Source organism: Pan paniscus, chromosome 11, assembly GCF_029289425.2.
Source record: "Pan paniscus chromosome 11, NHGRI_mPanPan1-v2.0_pri, whole genome shotgun sequence".
Lineage (NCBI taxonomy): Eukaryota > Metazoa > Chordata > Mammalia > Primates > Hominidae > Pan > Pan paniscus.
In genome coordinates, this window is record NC_073260.2 from 81,426,529 (window position 1) to 81,445,258 (window position 18,730).

At 38.0% G+C, this 18,730-nt stretch overlaps 1 long non-coding RNA gene across 1 annotated transcript in view; it reads left to right on the plus strand.

Moving 5' to 3' along the window:
• LOC134728543 (uncharacterized) overlaps positions 1-18,730 on the plus strand; it is a 747,936-nt gene that overhangs the window by 229,289 nt on the left and 499,917 nt on the right. The window contains exon 2 of the long non-coding RNA XR_010109059.1: positions 12,169-12,243. This is a non-coding gene — a long non-coding RNA (uncharacterized LOC134728543). The remainder of the gene's footprint in view (positions 1-12,168; positions 12,244-18,730) is intronic.

Here is an 18,730-nt window from a genome sequence, read left to right on the forward strand (position 1 = left end):
CACTGAGCCTCTAGCAATTTAATTACAGTTTAGGTTTTCCTAAACTGGCACTACTTTCTGCAGAGGTTTCTACCCTGGGAAGGTTTGGTTTTCTCTATCTGCCTGTCTCCTCAATTTTGGAGGCAGTGATTTTTTGTTACCTTAATTCTCTGATGGTTCTAAAGAGAGTTGTTGATTTTGATTTTATTCAGCTTTTTTCTTGTTATATTGGTAGAGGTGATGAATTCCAAGCTCCTTACATGCTGTACTGGACACTGGAAGCTCCCACGGTACTCTGATAAAGTACCATTCAAGAAAAAGAGAAAATAAAAAAATTTTAGATGCCCCCTGCCAAACTAAACCCCAAACACTACTACAAAAAACAAATAAAAGAAATCTCAAAGACAAAAAAGACAATCTTGATATGGTTTGGTTGTGTTCCCACCCAAGTCTCATCTTGAATTGTAGTTCCCGTAATCCTCATGTGTCGGGGGAGGGACCCAGTCGGGGTAATTGAATCATGGGGGCAGTTTCCCCTGTACTGTTTTTGTGATAATGAGTGAGTTCTCATGAAATCTGATGGTTTTATAAGCATCTGGCATTTCCCTTGCTGGCACTCATTCTCTCTCCTGCTGCCCTGTGAAGAGGTGCCTTCTGCCATGATTGTAAGCTTCTTGAGGTCTCCCCAGCCATCGAGAACTGTGAGTCAATTGAACCTATTTTCTTTATTAAGTACCCAGTCTTGGGTATTTCTTCATAGCAATGTGAGAACAGACTAATACAGTACTCCACCCTGCAAAAAGTCTGTTAAACTCTACCACTCACAGATTCTCAATGAAAGAATATATTTTAGTAAGAAAGGAGTAATAGGACATAAAGAAACAACGAAAATAAACCTTTAAGCCTTTTTTTGATCATTGGTGATTCAGAATACAACAGGTTTTTCTAATGGTTGGAACAACGGAAACTTTACCATCCATGATTTTGGATTAATTTTGTGTAACCTATTCAAACACATTTCCATGATTCTCCAATATCATCTCTCATTTACTATCACAAGGAACTATTCCCCATTCTCTCCCCATTCCTACCTGCCATACCCATTCCCATGCTGTTCTTTTACTTTGAGTAACTTATTTTTCCCTGGTTACTTATCTATAATTATGCTTGAAGGTTCAGTTATGTTCTGTCTCCTCTGTTTGCCGCTGAATCATTTCCAAAATTTGAGAATTGAGAGGTCTTAAATCATGGGCCTTTTATGCCTTGGTGTCTGGAGTCTTTCATTCAGTGCTTTTGTTCATATTCTTAAAAGACAATTTTTTACAAACATTTCCATTAACAGCCTCCTTTTCCTCAGATGAAGTGTTATAAGGCTGTAGGATTTTTATCAAGTGAGATGTAACTTGTTTTCATCCCTGCAGATGGAGTGGAAGCTCCTCAGGTTCAGGAACGAAGATGTATTTATTCTTATATATAATAAGATCTGTCTGTCAATATCATAAAATGGGAGTGGCTATCTAATTTCCTTTTGACTAGTCAGACACAGAAACTTCAACCAAGTGATGCTTTTTCGGTCATTGTTTTCAAAAAGCCGTGAAACATGTCTTATCCTTCAGATACTCTTCTGTCTTAATATTTGGTCAATTTGGCTTCAGACTAGTTGATATTGAAATACCAAAATGATTTTTTAAAAATCGTGTCAGCTAATGTATGGCTTCTCAAACATGCCCATGTGGCTTCAAACATTTGCATTCATATTTGTGAGTACAAATTGCCTATATTTGAATGAGCCATTAGTAGACTATTGTATTAGTTCATGCTGCTGATAAAGACATACACAAGACTGGGCAATTTATAAATGAAAGAGGTTTAATTGGACTTACAGTTCCACGTGGCTGGAGAAGGTCTCACAATCATGGCAGAGGGTGAAAGGCCACTTCTTACATGGCAGTGGCAAGACAGAATGAGGAAGAAGCAAAAGGAGAAACCCCTGATAAACCCATCAGATCTTGTGAGACTTATTGACTATCACGGGAATAGCATGGGAAAGACCAGCCCAGCCCCCATGATTCAGTTATCTCCCCCTGGGACCTGCCCACAACACGCAGGAATTCTGGGAGATGCAATTCAAGTCGAAATTTGGGTGGGGACATAGCCAAACCATATCAGCTATTAAAAAGTTCTGCCAGAGAACAACTTAGCTCCTTTTGATGTCACTTTGAAGATTTAAATTGCTGTAAGAACTAAAAGAACACCCATCCATGACCACATACTAATAAAACAGATATTCAAATGCACATATAAAGAATATTTTTTAAGCTTGAAATCTCACATTGAGCACACACACACATGCCCGTGCACACACACACACAATAAAAGCCTGTTCACATTTGTAATCACTTTACATTATCTACATATTTAGATAACTATTTGTTTGTCTTTTTTTTTTCTTGAGAAGCAGAGTGCAAATTAACTGCATTGACTGAACATTGAACTACCTTTTTCATTCCTCTCAGAAGTAATCAGTTCCCCATGCTGTGTCTGGTCCTTGGTGATTTTGGCAACTCATTAGACCTATGAGCAGTTGTAGGATGGGTTGTATCAGTTGAGTTGGTAGAATGCTGGTGCAATCACTGATGTTAATATTGAAGTCATTTACTGACATGATGTCACTGCATAAGTAGTGACCTCATCACCCTGTAATTTATGTTGTTTCCCTTTATTGATTTTTCAACTACAGTGTGCATGTTTATCTCAATGCTGATATAGTTTTATTTGAGAGATCTTGGAGTCATGAGCCTTTCACGCATTGGTGTCTGGAGTCTTTCAGTGTTTCTTTCCATATTCTTGAAAGGTGCTTTTTCCCAAACCCTTCTATTAGCAGCCTCCTTACTCTCATGTATAGTGTTGTAGGGCTATAGGATTCTCATCAAGGCTTCTTTTCTGCTTATTTCTGCTTTGTCCAACTAACAATGTTATCACTATTCGTTTTTTTCTTTTTTTTTTTTTTTTGAGACAGAGTCTCGCTCTGTCGCCCAGGCTGGAGTGCAGTGGCACGATCTTGGCTCACCGCAAGCTCCGCCTCCCGGGTTCACGCCATTCTCCCACCATAGTCTCCCGAATAGCTGGGACTACAGGTGCCTGCCACCACACCTGGCTAATTTTGTTTTTGTATTTTTAGTAGAGATGGGGTTTCACCGTGTTAGCCGGGATGGTCTCGATTTCCTGATCTCGTGATCTGCCCTCCTCGGCCTCCCAAAGTGCTGGGATTACAGGCATGAGCCACCACTGTGCCTGGCCATTTTCACTATTCTTAAAGGAAGCTTTGGTTTACAAAGGTTTGCTACTGTACTTCCAGGTTTAAAGTTTCATCTACGTCCTCAGTCACTCAGAAAGGACGTAAAGCACATTAGAAGGTTGAGTCAATGGGGAAACAATTACAAAAAACAGTTAATATGTGACTTCTCGTATCTCAAACCAACAGGAAACACTTTCAGATGAACATCTGTTAAATAAAGATATACTTGTGTTCAGAATAACGTCCATTGCTTTAGTTTAGCAGGAATGACTTTCAACTTATTAACACTTTCAAGTTAGGTCTGAGAATCTGTATTCTCTCTCTTGAACTCCCTCTCTCTCATTTTCCATATGCAACTCTGACCATGCATGTGAAGATTTTATTTCAGTAAGTGAAATTTTTAATAAGCTCTTGAGAATAAAATGTTAGGGATAACTCAGGAAATTAAAATTCTACTTAAGATAGCTCAGGTAAAGTCTGTTGGAAGTAATTATGCAAAATGTAAACATACATTTAAATGATGTTTTATCTAATAATGATTGTTTAGAAGTTTTGGAAATAATTTTCTTTACCTTGATCAAATAAGAATGCAAATCTGAGTAATTCTTAGTGGGCCAATACACTGAGCAATTTTGTGGTAAGTCTAGTTAGTCAAAGCTCTGAGTGTGGCTTATGAAGCTAGATTTTGTGAGCTCAGATCTTGTCGTTACCACTTATAAACTGTATAAGTTAGAAAGTTACCTAATTTCATTTTTCCTGTTTTCTTATTTGTCACATAGGTAGATGATAATTTAACCTCAGAGGGCTGTTCTGAGGACAAATGAGTTAGTACCTGTAAATTACTTAGAGCAGGGCTGGGCACATAGCCCTGCTAGCAAGTACTCAGATATTAGTTTTAAAAGACTCAAATCATAGAGCTATATGCTTTTGAAGACGTTTTGTTTTCCTGTGGTTCAGATAGAAACTGCAAATCTTTAAAATATATTTAGACTTTGCTAGCTGACAATTTCTATAACAATACATCATATCATTATAAATTGTGATCCTATACTGCAAAATATAGAAGCCACATAAAAGCTTAAATTTATAAGGCTATCTCAGGTACCTATCAGTAATACTGTAGACAGCATAGTACATAGAAGTGACAGCAAGCTTCAGCGTCTCTGCAATAACCATGGAATTCAAAGTTGTCTGAAAAGTAATTTTAAATTTACTAGTTTTCTAGAACTGTGTATATGGTAGTGGTGGTGGGGTCATTTATTAGAACAAAAGTTCTTTGTGAAGGCTTTCATGAATAAAAAGACAAAAATTACTCTAAATGTTAGGCTTTTATGTGTTACTTGATAGTGCATTTTCTAAAAGAAGCAAGTTTCATGTTCTTAATAATTTGAGTCTTGAAACCAGAAGCTTGTTTGCTCCCTGGGTGTACCAATAACCATTAACCCATCTAGACCTCAGTTTTTCTCATCTGTACAATGGAGATAATAATACATAGGTTTCTGAGACACAAGTTAGATAATATGTATGAAAACACTATTTATATTATAGGATTCATTAGACCACTGTATGACTGTAGTGTTTCTAAAACGTTGAAGTTCTCATGGAAGTTATTTAGGGCTGCATAAATAAACAAGTTCTGTCATCAAATGAGTTTGGGAAACACTATTGACTTGTAGCAGCTACTCTTAGCTCTGCAGGGATTCCTCAGGACTTCCCACTTCCATGCTGGAGCTGACTTCCCACTGCCTGTGCTGGAAGTACCCAGAATTCACCCACTTCTGGGGCAAAACCCTTCCAATGCCTGACAGCAGTTTTTATATAAATCCGGAGCTTTCTTGCCCCTCAGATGGAATAGATCTAAGGTAGAGATTCTAACCTGTGTCCCAGCATTTCCCTGTGGAATTATGCTCCAGTTGTCCTCAGTACCTGCTGACTTTATAACACACCCTTGATTGCTTGTCTTTTCTTCCTTTTTCACTTTTCCATTCCCTACCCTTGTTTTCTGCACCTCCTGCAAATACCACTAGCATTTGAATCCTCTTCTTACGGTCTGCTTCTGGGGGATCCCAAACTAAGACAATAGAATAGCATCCTTTGTGGAAATTCACAATTACTTTTGCATATTAAAGACTTGGAGAAGCCCAGAAACACTAACTCACTGACATTTCACAGATTTTAGTCTTCCAACCTTCCTTACATCATCTGTCAAAAGAGGAGTTTTGGTCAGGTTAGTGGTTTTCAATCATTTTTTATCAATTATAAACCCTTAAAGACTGAAATATTATGTGGAATTGCAAATTACAAGGTATATATTTTTCATATGTATATGTATAAAATTATTTTATGCATGTAATTCATAACACTAACTTATTATAAATAAATCAATGAGAACAATCTGGATATTTGGAATAACACCTGAACTTTAAAACTGGGATTGTAAATAGCAATTGAAGTTTTTATCAGTCTCATCATTGAATTTATTTTTATATTTTATTTGTTTTGACAATGTTGGAATGTTACAATTAAATGCTTACAAGTCGTACCAGTGTTTAAATGGTCTGTTTTGCAATTTCAGAAGTATTTTCAATTGAACTGAATCAAAACCTTGAAAGAGGTGGTAGAAACTGTTAACACCAAAGTTAAATCAATGCCAAAGTATATGAACTGTCATACACTATCATTAGTAAGCTTCCAACTAAGAGTAAGTTCATGCTCATGTGCCTAAGTCAGTCATATTCACTTCTTTTATAGGGATATATGTTTCTAATATTCTTTATATCATCAAGAAATATTTAAAATAGTAATTTATATACTTTACATATTTTAGTGCCTTTGCTTGTTAGAAATTCAAAAATTTTCCACCAGTCAGTTTTACAGATATTTATGCTTAGCATATTATATTCAAAGACTTAGTTTGTGTCATTCCCCATAAAATATCTGTAGTTGTAAGTCCTGTGACATTATAACCCTAACATGCCAAACTGAACTTGTTCCACTTATTAAAGATATCAGGTAGTGGAATCATATTGTGTTTGGAATATGCTTAGTTAATGAGGTTTATTTTATAAACAAACATACATCTGCATTTTCATTTGAAATAATCATATAATACATGTGCTTATTTTGATTAACATACCTAGTTAGGTTCCCTACGAAATGTGAATTATACTATTCTAGGCCATTAGAATCACAGATAATTCCCAAACTAGAAAATATAAAGAGAACATTTATTTGTGTGGCTTGTCCAGCTCTATTTGAATATCCTGGCATACAGCATCAGGGCTCATCTACACAATACATAGTTGAATATATTTTAGTAACCTTTTTTTTTTTTTTTTTTGAGACAAAGACTTGCTCTGTCACCCAAGCTGGAGTGCAGTGGCGCAGTCTCCGCTCACTGCAACTTCTTCCTCCTGGGTTCAAGCGATTCTCCTGCCTCAGCCTCCTGAGTCGCTGGGATTACAGGCACATGCCACCATGCCCAGCTAATTTTTGTATTTTTAGTAGAGATGGGATTTCACCATGTTGGTCAGGCTGGCCTCAAACTCCTGACCTCGTGATCTGTCCACCTCAGCCTCCCAAAGTGCTGGGATTACAGGCGTGAGCCACTGCACCCGGCTTTTAGTAACCATTTTATTTCTTTCTTTTTTTTTTTTTTGAGACGGAGTCTTGCTCTGTCACCCAGGCAGGCTGGAGTGCAGTGGCTCAATCTCGGCTCACTGCAAACTCCGCCTCCCGGGTTCATGCCATTCTCCTGCCTCAGCCTCCCCGGTAGCTGGGACTACAGGCACCCGCCACCATGCCCGGCTAATTTTTTATTTTTATTAGAGACGGGGTTTCACCATGTTAGCCAGGATGGTCTCGATCTCCTGACCTCGTGATCCACCCGCCTTGGTCTCCCAAAGTGCTAGGATTACAGATGTGAGCCACCGTGCCCGGCCTTTAGTAACCATTTTAATACAAGCTTTAGCTCCTGTGTGTCACATCATTTTTCAGACTGATGCTATATTAAAAATGGGACTAAATGCTTAACATTTTTTTCTATTTTGTCTGTGTACAGTGTTTTTACAAAGTAACACATCTATCTTTTCTTCCATGAAGTTATATAAAAATGAGCAAGGAAAGCTCTGCAATACCTTTTATCTCTGGCCAATTGATTTGTGAAGAAATGCACTAATGGGGGACTTTAAATTACTTCTTCATGTACCTTCTTTTTTATCTGAATTTTATTTTTCACATAAGGATACAAATTTTATTATTCTGCTCCGTGCCGTCATAACATGCTTTGGAATGCCAACAGAGCAGGCTTTAGTAAACTCCACCTTGACCACCTCAGTGTTACAGTATGCTTCTCTATCTGTATTTATTATTCTATTTTTTTTTTTTTACTTTGGATGATTCTTTAAGTGCATTTTCATTGTCAGATTTTAATTTTGTTTGTGTGTCTGCAAAGGCACATCCTCAAAGCTTGGCCTCCACAGGAAGCATTTTAAGATTCTCTTCCTTATAAGAAATTACAAATGAAATTAAAAATCAAGATTTCTTGAGTTCTCTCCTTCATTAAAAAAATTATTAATTATTTTAGAGATAGGATCTTGCTCTATTGCCCAAGCTCGAGTGCAATGGTGTGATCACAACTTACTGCAGGCTCAAACTACCAGGCTCAAGAGATTCTCCTGCTTCAGTCTCCCAAGTTGCTAGGATTACAGTAGCCTGCCCAGCTAATTTTTTTTTTTTTTTTATTAGTAGAAACAGGCTCTCCCTATGTTGCCCAGACTAGTCTTGAACTCCTGGCCTCAAGCAGTCCTAACACGTTGGCCTCCCAAAGCACTGAGATTACAGGTATGAGCCACTGAGCCCGGCCCCACTTTCACTTTTATTATTCAGAGATTGTGTTTGTTTCCTGGGACCAGATATAGAAGATTTTGCCCCAGGCTTGTCATCTATGAAATAAAATTAGTGCTGCTCTCTCAAATCAAACATGGAGAGGATAAAATAAATGCCTTACAGTGCCCTTTGAAGACACAAAGGAACCAAATCTAATATTTAATTATGATGTTTGTAAACTAGAAGGACAGAGATGGCTAGGTTGTTGGGAGAATTAGCAAAAATTATTTAGTACCAATTAAAGTAACAGAGCTCTGAAATAAAATTTATGTATTTGTAATGTATATTCAGCAAATATTTATTATTTATGTCATGCACTGTCTAGGCTCTAAAATACGATTGATAACAAGATAATCACCCTCTCTTCTTAGATCTTACAGTTTTCAGTGTTACAATAAGGAAGTACAAGGTGGTATGGGAGCATATTATGGGAAAAACTAACATGGTTTACCTGGTAAAGGGAAGACCATGTTAGTTTATTTTAAGTTCGTTAGAATATTTATGCCATGAAATTTCATCCACAGTAATTGGGATCCGTATGTTAGAAGCAATTTTCTCAGGTTTCAGAAAACCATCACGTATAGATCATGCATCTTGGTAGAGTCAATGGTTTTGAATTAGCACTGTGTCTGGGTTTACGTATGTCATTAAGTTAAAACTAAGTTCTACATTCAGAACTGATATAGGTTCTAATTACTTTTGGTGCAAAAGTAATTGTGGTTTTTTGCCACAATTAAAATGGCAAAACTATAATTACTTTTGCACCGACCTCATAATATCATTGACTCTCGGAGAGAGCTTAGACCTCAGTTTCAAATGCAGAACTGAATTATTATCTGCTTCATTCACACTCTAGAAATGGATGATTGTGAAATAACTGCAATTGTATTAAAATAGTCACAATGGAATTAGAGAGCTGCTGAATAATAGTTTTAGTACATAAATGTCTCTGCTTCCTCCTCAGAAGCCAAATAGGCTTTCTTATAATGTGTTGATTCAGGTTTAGGATAGCCGGAATGTTATGAATGAGAAAACTGGATTTGGAAAGAAGTCTTCAGTACATATTTAATCTGCCTGATACTGGTAGTAACTTTTTCTCTCACTTTATTAACAAGGATATGTAATAACATATCTTACCTTACTCCCTCCAATTCCTAAACTCGTAATTTCAGACTTAGGTCTTAGTGTTCCTGAATGTGTCACTAATCAATTTTCTGAAAAGCCTTACAGTACCACTAATTTATGAAAGAGATAGTGTGGGTTTTCTGATGGGCTGCTTTAAGCTGCTGGGGTGTGGCGTTTGTATCACTGTTCCAAGAGAAGAGAGGCAGAAAAAAGGGAGTGGGTGGGTAACCCAAGGCTCCTTTTCACCTACTTTGGGTTTTTCCTGGGGCCAGGCTTGTGTGTGAGACATGTTAAAGCTAAACTTTCAGGTCTTTTTATTATTGCTATAAAAATTTGCATATGGTCCTGTTAGAAAAGGAAGAACAAGGAAAAATAAGCAGATGAAAAACAGGTCCATGGGTAAAGACATTTTCAAGTATTTCTGAGATCAATCACTCCACTTCCTATGTTTTATAGTTAGGGAAACTCAGCCCAACAAAGTAGATATATATTTGTTCTTGAAATCAGAAACCAAATAAAAAGTTTTTGTTGTTTATTTTGAATTAACAACAAACTTTTTCTTCCTTTTTCCCCTTTGCTGAAAACATAAGAAAAATCATTTGTTGAATTAATCTAACCTCGGGTAAATAGCTATGACTCTCCCATGATGTGTGATCTCTAGGAGTCTTAACATTTTCTAGGTCTCTAATTCATGCAACAAATATTTCTAAGTGTGCATGTGAGGGTGGGTGGGTGGATGTTAGTGGTGGTAACCACACACATGTATTTAGAATATCCAAGATGCATTTGGCCCTAAGCAATTCCTTCTTCACCTAGTTTCTAAACCCATGTGTATTTCAAGAGAATCTTAATCCATATGTTCCTGATTTACTTTCACTTAGTCATCTGCATGTTGTTGTTAAGAGTCCTTTGATGTGTAAGAAGACTTATGAGCAATTTTTATGGCCTCTACGGGCCTTTGTTCTTTCAAGAGGCAAGATGTGCTTTGCTTGCATGGATGGCACTCTTAGTGTAACAATCCAAAAATTCCCTAAAATTTGGACAGAAGACAGGGAATCCTAATCTGGACCAAAGGCCCATTCTTTTTCTCAAGGCCAAACCTTTAGAGAAAAGGTCTCATCTGACTCAAGAGAGGAATATGCTGTCAGCATTCCAGCATCACTTTATTTTGTGCTTTGATCCTTCTGTGTTGGCGCAAAGTGATTCCTCTTGGCTTTTTGGGAGGGATAGTTTATTAAAATATTATTTTGTGCTTATGATCCCTTCATTTTTTTTCTTTCCTCACTTCACATGGGGGACCAGGCCTTTAATAATCCCCTGCCTCAGAGAGTGGTTTTTTTTTTCTTTTGGTAGGGTTGAGAGCAGAATCCTAAACTTATTAAAGTCATTACCCCATTTAAGTTGTAATTAGGTAGCCCTGAAAGTACGGAGAGAGAGAGAGGGAATTATTTTTTAAGGCAGGGAGTCCAGGAAGGGTCATCCTTTTGGCTGAGATGGCAAAAGAGAATAATAGGTCCATTTGGAATGAGGCTCATATCCCACTTCTGGCAAAGTCCTGGAGAGGTGACAAAATCTCAGAAGCGATGATGAACGGAAGCACTGGGAGTTGCATCCTGAGTTTAGGAGTTCCAAATGTGGTCCAGTTTCCTATATTCCATGCATGGCAGAGAAGCAGCTAAGCTGCCTGTGACCTACAGAAACCTTATGAACTGGCTCACTGGGCATCTCAGGAGGGACCAGTGTGAACAGTGTGAGAATTCCCTGACGCTTTGGTGCTACACAACACCTTGGGACCTCTTCTCTCTGTAGGGGCAATAATGACTAACACTGAATTTTCTTCAGTACAGTAGAGTGAAGCTGTTATCAGATTGAAGATGACAAAGAAAATGTGGACATGTGACATACCTGAGTCTGTAATAAGATTTATTTGTGCTACACTCACTTGTATTTATTTATTTATTTATTTGAGTCAGGGTCTTGCTTTGTTGCCCAGGCTGGAGTGCAGTGTCAAGATCACACCTCACTGCTGCCTGAATCTTCCAGGCTCAAGTGATTCTCTCATCTCAGCCTCCCTAGTAGCTGGGACTGCAGGCCACCATGGTCAGCTGTTTTTGTTTGTTTGTTTATTTGTTTTTCAGCAGAGACAAGGTCTTGCTATGTTGTCCAGGCTCATCTTGAATTCCTAAACTCAAGCAATCCTCCCATCTCAGCCTCCCAATGTGCTTGGATTACAGGCGTGAGCTACCACACCCAGCTCTTTTTATTTTTGAATACTATAAATATCAGTCCATCTCCTAGGTGATACTATCAGGCTTTGGACTGGGGGAGGTGGTCAATGATATAAAAGAAGCTGCCCTCCCTGCCTTCAAGTTACTTATAACAGAGTCATAAACAGAGGCAAGGCTGTCACACTGATTTTTGTCAACTTTTATAAAATGCCTTAATAAATTCTAAGCACGATAATAATTGCTTTAAATGGATTATGTCATTTAATCTTTGCAATAATTCTACAAAGCAGAAACTTTTATTATCCTCATTTTACAGATAAGGAAGCTGAGGTTTAGAAAGAGGGCAACTTCCCAAATATCATGCAGCTGGTAAATGATCAAGCCAGGACCTGATCTGAGTCAATTTGATTCTGGTTTCTATGCTCTTAATCCCAATTTTATACTGCTTTTGATAAGCTATAAACTAGTTGCTATAATTAAATGTGGCGGAGGACAGGAAGAGGGAGTGACCAAGTTAAAAAAGAAGAGTTCAGTGAAGGCTGGAGTGACCAGGGATGGGCTCATGAGGAGATGAGGTTTAAAATGAGTCATAGAGCAGTAAGCTTGTAATATAACTTAAATACCATCTAATTTGTTCACTGACCTTTACAGATATGGAAACTGAGCCCTCACACATGGACTGAATTCTGACAAGCAGAGGATAAAGGCAGAACAACATGACTCAAGGTATGGAGGTGGGGTTGCTCATAGCATAGTCATTTTTACGGTGAGAAATCAAGCCAGAGTACAACAGAAAGTGATTTGGGCAGAGACGTAAGTTACAGTCAACACTGTAGGACAGTGTGGTGGGCAGAAATTGTAGAGATCTGTGAACTGTAGGCCATAACCCTGGACATTATCTCAAAATATATTTCCGACCTTAGTGTCTTGAGCGTTTGTCAAAAATATTTATTTCTGGATCCCACGATATATCTAAATCAGAAATTTTATCTTGATAGAAGTTGGTTTTCGGCATTTTTCACAGGCCCTCCACTCCAGCATCCTAGTGATTCAGATATTCACTGAAGGTTAAAAACTATTGCTATGGACAGTGGGGTCAGGTACGTGGCAGTCACAGGAGATTCTGGGACAGAGAACAGGCCTATGAGAACTTATTGTGGTAGAACATGGATTGGAGACTATCATGATCAGCCCAGATATGGATGTCATTTAGGATACAGCACAGGGCTTATCGTCTTGGAAATAGCCTAGTGTCTAAGAGAACAAATAGAAACAGCTGAATAAAGCTTCATTTGGAAAACAGAACAAAACAAAACAAAACAAAAAACTAATAGACTTGGTGACCAGATAGAGTGTTCAAATCATTTACTAGTCCTGTCATCTGTAGCTCATAAATAGTCCTCAGCTGCTACTAGCTTTCTCCATTCTCATATCTTAGGCCTACCTTATTGCTGCTGTCTTTCTTGCTATTTTCCCTAATTTAATCCTGTCTGCTGCCCCGTCCTCATGCATTCCTCACTGTTGAGAGAGTGACGATTGTAAAATGCAAAACCTGCCATGTGACTGGTCTGCTTAAAAGTGTTTAACGCTTTTCTGTTGCTCTCAGAATAACTTAAACTTACTTAAAAAGCATACAGGGCCCTTCATGGTTTATCCTTTATGACTTCTGAACTCCTTTTTCTCTTGCCACTCCTTGTACCTCTTGGTCTCAGCTATGCTAAACTTGGATATCCTTTTCACAACTCTGAATCTTTGCACATGCTCTGCTCTCTCTTTCTGGAACACTGTTCCCCTCTCTTCTCTAGTTAACTTAGATTTCATATCCTCCTGTAAGCCTTCCTTGACCACCACCACCCTGCTCCAGATGGGTTTAGGACCTCCTCCTTTGTGTTCCCATTGCACTCTGTTTTTTCACCTAATGTACAAGCTCCTTGAGGGAAGGCCATGTCTTATTGACGATTGTAACCTGGCAGCTAGTATGGTGCCTAGACCATATAGGTCCACATGAAATGTTTGTTCAATGAATGAACAAATGAGTACTCAAAAGAGAAGGAGGAGCCAAAGATTTCACCAAGGTTTCATGCCCCATTACCTGAAGGAATGATAATGTCAGAGCTCTTACTCATCTCTTCAACAAATTCTACCTTAATCTCAAAGAAGATACAGGGTCCTTTTCTTTGTCAGGGCAAAAATGTAGTAACAAAAACTCCAAACTCTAAACCATTTTAACTGTACCTGTTTCTTGAGCACTTAGAAGTTGACAGCTCTTCCAATCAGAGGAATAATGGTCAGATTGTATGTGACAAGACTGAACCTAGTATTATCAATTCTATCTTGGATAAATCATGTTAAGACAGAGGGCTACCCAGTTTTTCATTAAATCGCAGGGTTTTGCCATTTAAAAAGAACCTTTGTTCCACTGGGAGAGGGTAAGGCAGGGAACAGGGTGCCTTGATCCTGGGAAGAAGCAGCAACCTACTTTGTGTGTTGACTTTCTGTTTGTGAGATATATAGTCAGCATTTCTAATGAATCTGCTTGAAGCGGCTGGAATATTATGATTTATAGCACCTTCCCACTCTCTATCATAGCATTTTATTAGATGGATGGGAAGCTGGTAGTAATGAGGTTAGGAATGAGAAAACATCCATCAAGCCCTGCTACATCTTCTCAGGAAAGACAACACACTATCTCATATGTCACAGGCAGTGATCTAGGTCACGATGATATAAAATGCATGATTAAAACCAAGCATTTGACACTAGATAATAGGCATCTAGTTAAAAAATAGCTCTAGTGTTCCCAACTTTTAATTAAACCCAACTCGTAAATATGCACTGTGGTAAATATACTGCAGAATGGGGCTTGTTTATATTCTACCACATAACAATTACCTCCAGAATGGGTGCTTTATTTCACTACATGGTGTTATTAGTCAGGCGATGGACTGAAATACAAATGTTAAGCCAGTGATGTCAGACAGGCATGCCAGAGCAGAATCATCCACCGACTCCTGCTGTCCCCTCCCACCTTCCTTGTTTTCCTCCTCCTTCCCTCTCCAATATCCTTTCACCCTCTCTACAAAGTTATCAATTTAAAATGAAACACATTTAGTCATTTCCAGCAATCTCTCACCATACCTTTGATTGCATCTGTGATAACTGGAAGAGATAATATGTTTTAAATGCAAACTCTGGCATTCAGTAAATCTGTCCTATTAACAGGTTTATTCTTTGACAGAGGATTAATTTCTGAGAAAGTTTTAAAGATATCAAATCTGGAACTAATTAGTAATGCTAATATAAAATTAGATGATGAGGGGGTGGGGAACAGGCTAATAAAGTAGTCTAAAAATTTTTTATTAGGTACTTGGAAATTCTTGGCTGATAGAATGGACCGTGAACGGAGCACTGGTGTAGGATCTGTCTGTCTGTCTGTCTATCTATCTATCTATCTATCTATCTATCTATCTATCATCTATCTATCTATCTATCTATCTATCTATCTATCTATCTATCTATCATCTTTTAGAGAAGGGATCTTGCTTTGTTGCCCAGCCTTGTTTTGAACTCCTGGGCTCAAGCAATTCTCCTGCCTTAGCCTCTGAAGTAGCTGGGACTACACACATGTGCCACTGTGCCAAGCCAGGATCTAGATTTAACTCTAACATTAATTGATCATTTGACATTTGTCTTAAGATGAAACTTTGATGAGTTTTCAAATTTGAAAAATGAGGGGATTAGGTAAGACCTTTTCTAATATCTCTTCCCCTCTAGTGTCTATGAATCTGTTAAATCACTGTGTCCAAACTTCAATGTCATACAGATCTCTTTGGGATCTTGTTAAGATGCAGATTTTGATTCAGCAGGTCTGAGATGGGACCTGACATTCTGCATTTCTGACAAGCTCCCAGGAAATGCTGATGCCATTGGTCCACAGACTACACTTTGAGTAGCAAGTTGTTAAAATACAAGGATTATTTTTCACTGTTGCAATTTTTAAACTTCTGGGTCTTTCTTTTTCTCTCTCTCCAGTGTAATTACTTATTATTTATGTAACGTCCATAAAACACCTACCTTCTTTAAATGGTATGATGTTAGAACTGCTATCTTTTGGCTAACAATATTAAGATCATTTCTGAATATATGATTACCCTCATGAAGTTCAGTTCAATTCAGTTAATATTTCTCAAGTGTCACAATCTAATTTAGTAACCTATCCTTGTGATCAGACAACTCTCTGTCAAAGCAATTTCTCATCCCTTTAGATCCAACATGTTCACATTTAAGCTCTTTTATCTTTCTCTGATTTCAAAGGAGATGAGGAACAGCTGATCACCTGTGGAAGTCATTTGTCCTAAATTGTCATGGACAGACCATGTGCCTTACAGCAAGAAAATTCTGTGAATAAACAGGAAGCCAACCAGCCAGGCGTGTCCCCTAAGACTTATGTCTCCCCAGAATGGAGGAGCAAATGGTTTCATACCCAGGATAGTCAAGCTGTTAATCAGCCACAAACAACTGTGTCTGGGTTGTTCTGTGCTGCCTGTGTGCACTTGGAATAAGGAGAGTGTATTAGTCTGTTCTGAGGCTGCTGTGAAGAACTACTGGCGAGTGGGTGATTTATAAAAGAAAGAGGTTTATTTGACTCACAGTTCCACATGGCTGGGGAGGCCTCAGGAAACTTACAGTCATGTCAGAAGGCACCTCTTCACAGGGTGGCAGGAGAGCAAATGAGAGCCAAGTGAAGAGGGAAGCCCCTTGTAAAACCATCAGATCTCATGAGAACTTACTATCACAGGAATAGCATGGGGGAAACTGCCCCCATGATTCAATTACCTTCTACCAGGTCCCTCCCATGACTCCTGGGGATTATGGAAACCGCAATTCAAGATTAGGTTTGGGTGGAGACACAGCCAAACCATATCAGAGAGTTTCTTCCTGCATGAGATTTAACTTATTATTTTATTTCTTTTTAATGTGAAGATCACACCTCTATTCTCCTTTCCTTTATTTTCATTCAGTTTGGATGTGATTGCCATAATTATGTGTCAGCTATTACCGAGCACATTCTCATTACTCCATTTTTTGCTAGGATTGCTGGTACTGCATACCCTTTTGTTGATTAGTGAACTCTGAGGAGACTTCCTTGCACATGTCATGCTTTAGAGACAGTCTGATTTTACTTGATGAGTGATACTCAAAAGAACTATTATTTTGAACCAATTCACAAAATTAACATGTGATTTCAATTGGATTTTCCTAATGCAGTATGCATTTTCCATTGCTGAATGTGTTATTGCTAGGAAAAAAATATCAGTCATTATTTAACAAGAATACCAAAAAGAAAGAAAACAGCTAGGAATCAATATTGTGCTTTCAGCTCTTAAAGATAGGAACCATGGTTTTTTTAAATTCTCTTTTTCTTTTTCTTTTTGAGACAGAGTCTCATTTTGTTGCCCAGACTGGAGTGCAGTGGTGCAATCTTGGCTCATTGCAATTTCTACCTACCATGTTCAAGTGATTTTCCTGCCTCAGCCTCCCAGGTAGCTGGGATTACAGGCATGTCACCACACCCAGCTAATTTTTATATTTTTAGTAGAGACAGGGTGTCACCATGTTGGCCAGGCTGGTCTCGAACTCCTGACCTCAGGTGATTCATCCACCTCAGCCTCCCAAAGTGCTAAGATTACAGGCATGAGCCACCGCGCCCAGCCGAATTTTCTTTTCTTTAAAGGTAATTCTGAGTTCTTTATTGTTCTCAAACATACCTTCTAAATGTACCTTCTCGGAGATGTCTCAAAAACTTTCTTTTATACATAGCCCTGGTCCAGCACAGAATTTCACTGACATCTAGTCATTCCCCAACTTTCTGGATTATGCTTTAAAAAAAACTTTTAAGTTCAAGGCTACATGTGCAGGTTTGTTATATAGGTAAATTCATGTCACAGGGGTTTGTAGTACAGATTATTTAATAATGCAAGTATTAAGCCTAGTACCCATTAGTTACTTTTCCAGGTCCTCTCCCTCTTCCCATCTTCCACCCTCAGGTAGGCCCCAGTGTCTGTTGTTCCCTTCTATGTGTCCATGTGTTCTCATCATTTAGCTCCCATTTATAAGTAAGAACATGTGACATTTGGTTTTCTGTTCCTGCATTAATTTGCTAAGGATAATGGCTTCCAGCTCCATCCATGTTTTTGCAAAGGACATGATCTTGTTCTTTTTATAGCTGCATAGTATCCATGTAGCCAAAAAGCACTTGTACCCCAAAAGCTATTGAAATTTAAAAAAAAATTGAAAAGAAGAAAAAAAGAAAACATTTTTCAAAATAATAGAAAAAATGATAAAGTATAATTTGCAAAATTAAAAACCCATATAACTGTACAACACAAAGAATAAGCCTAATGTAAAATCCTATGGACTTTAGTTCATAATGTATCAATATTGGTTCATCAATTGTAACAAGTATACTATAGTAATGGAAGATGTTAATTATATGGAAAATTGTGTATGGGGTGCGTGTTGTGGGAAATGGGAGAGTAAATGAGGGTGGAAGACAAAGGTGTTATTGGGAGCTTACCATACTTTCTGCTCATTTTTTTCTGTAAACCTACAACTGCCTGAAAGTCAAGTTTATTATTTTTACAAATATATAAACTCTATCATGATCCACACAATGTTTATTACAAATTGTCCCATTCTTGAATATAGATAGCTGAACTGTTTTCCATTTTACACAAAGAACTTTGCAAATTCAGCTTCAATTTCCATTTTTGATTAAAAAATGTCAGTACCTAATCACCTTTCCAGAAATTCTCAGGCAGCCACTAAAAGACCAGCATGCTTCAAAAATCTTCTCAACTCTTTAGAATCTTCCCGAGTCCTTCCCCACATCACTCTTCATGTTTCAGCAAGCTTATACTTCTTTTAGTACCCCAAACACGACAGGTTCTATACCGCCTTGGCATATTTTGGAATTTTTCTCTTCATTTTCTTCAAAGAGCTGGTTCTTTCTGGTTTTCCAGGTCTGGATTTCATTGTTACCCCGTGATAAAGTCTTCTCAGACCTTTTAATCTACATTTGAGCTACCCTGAGCCCTGTATCCCCACCCCAATTATTTTCTATTATTGTATTTTGTTGCCTTCGTACCACTTATCACAATTTTTAATTACTGTTTTATTTTCTTACTTATTCACCATTGTTCTTGCCCACTAG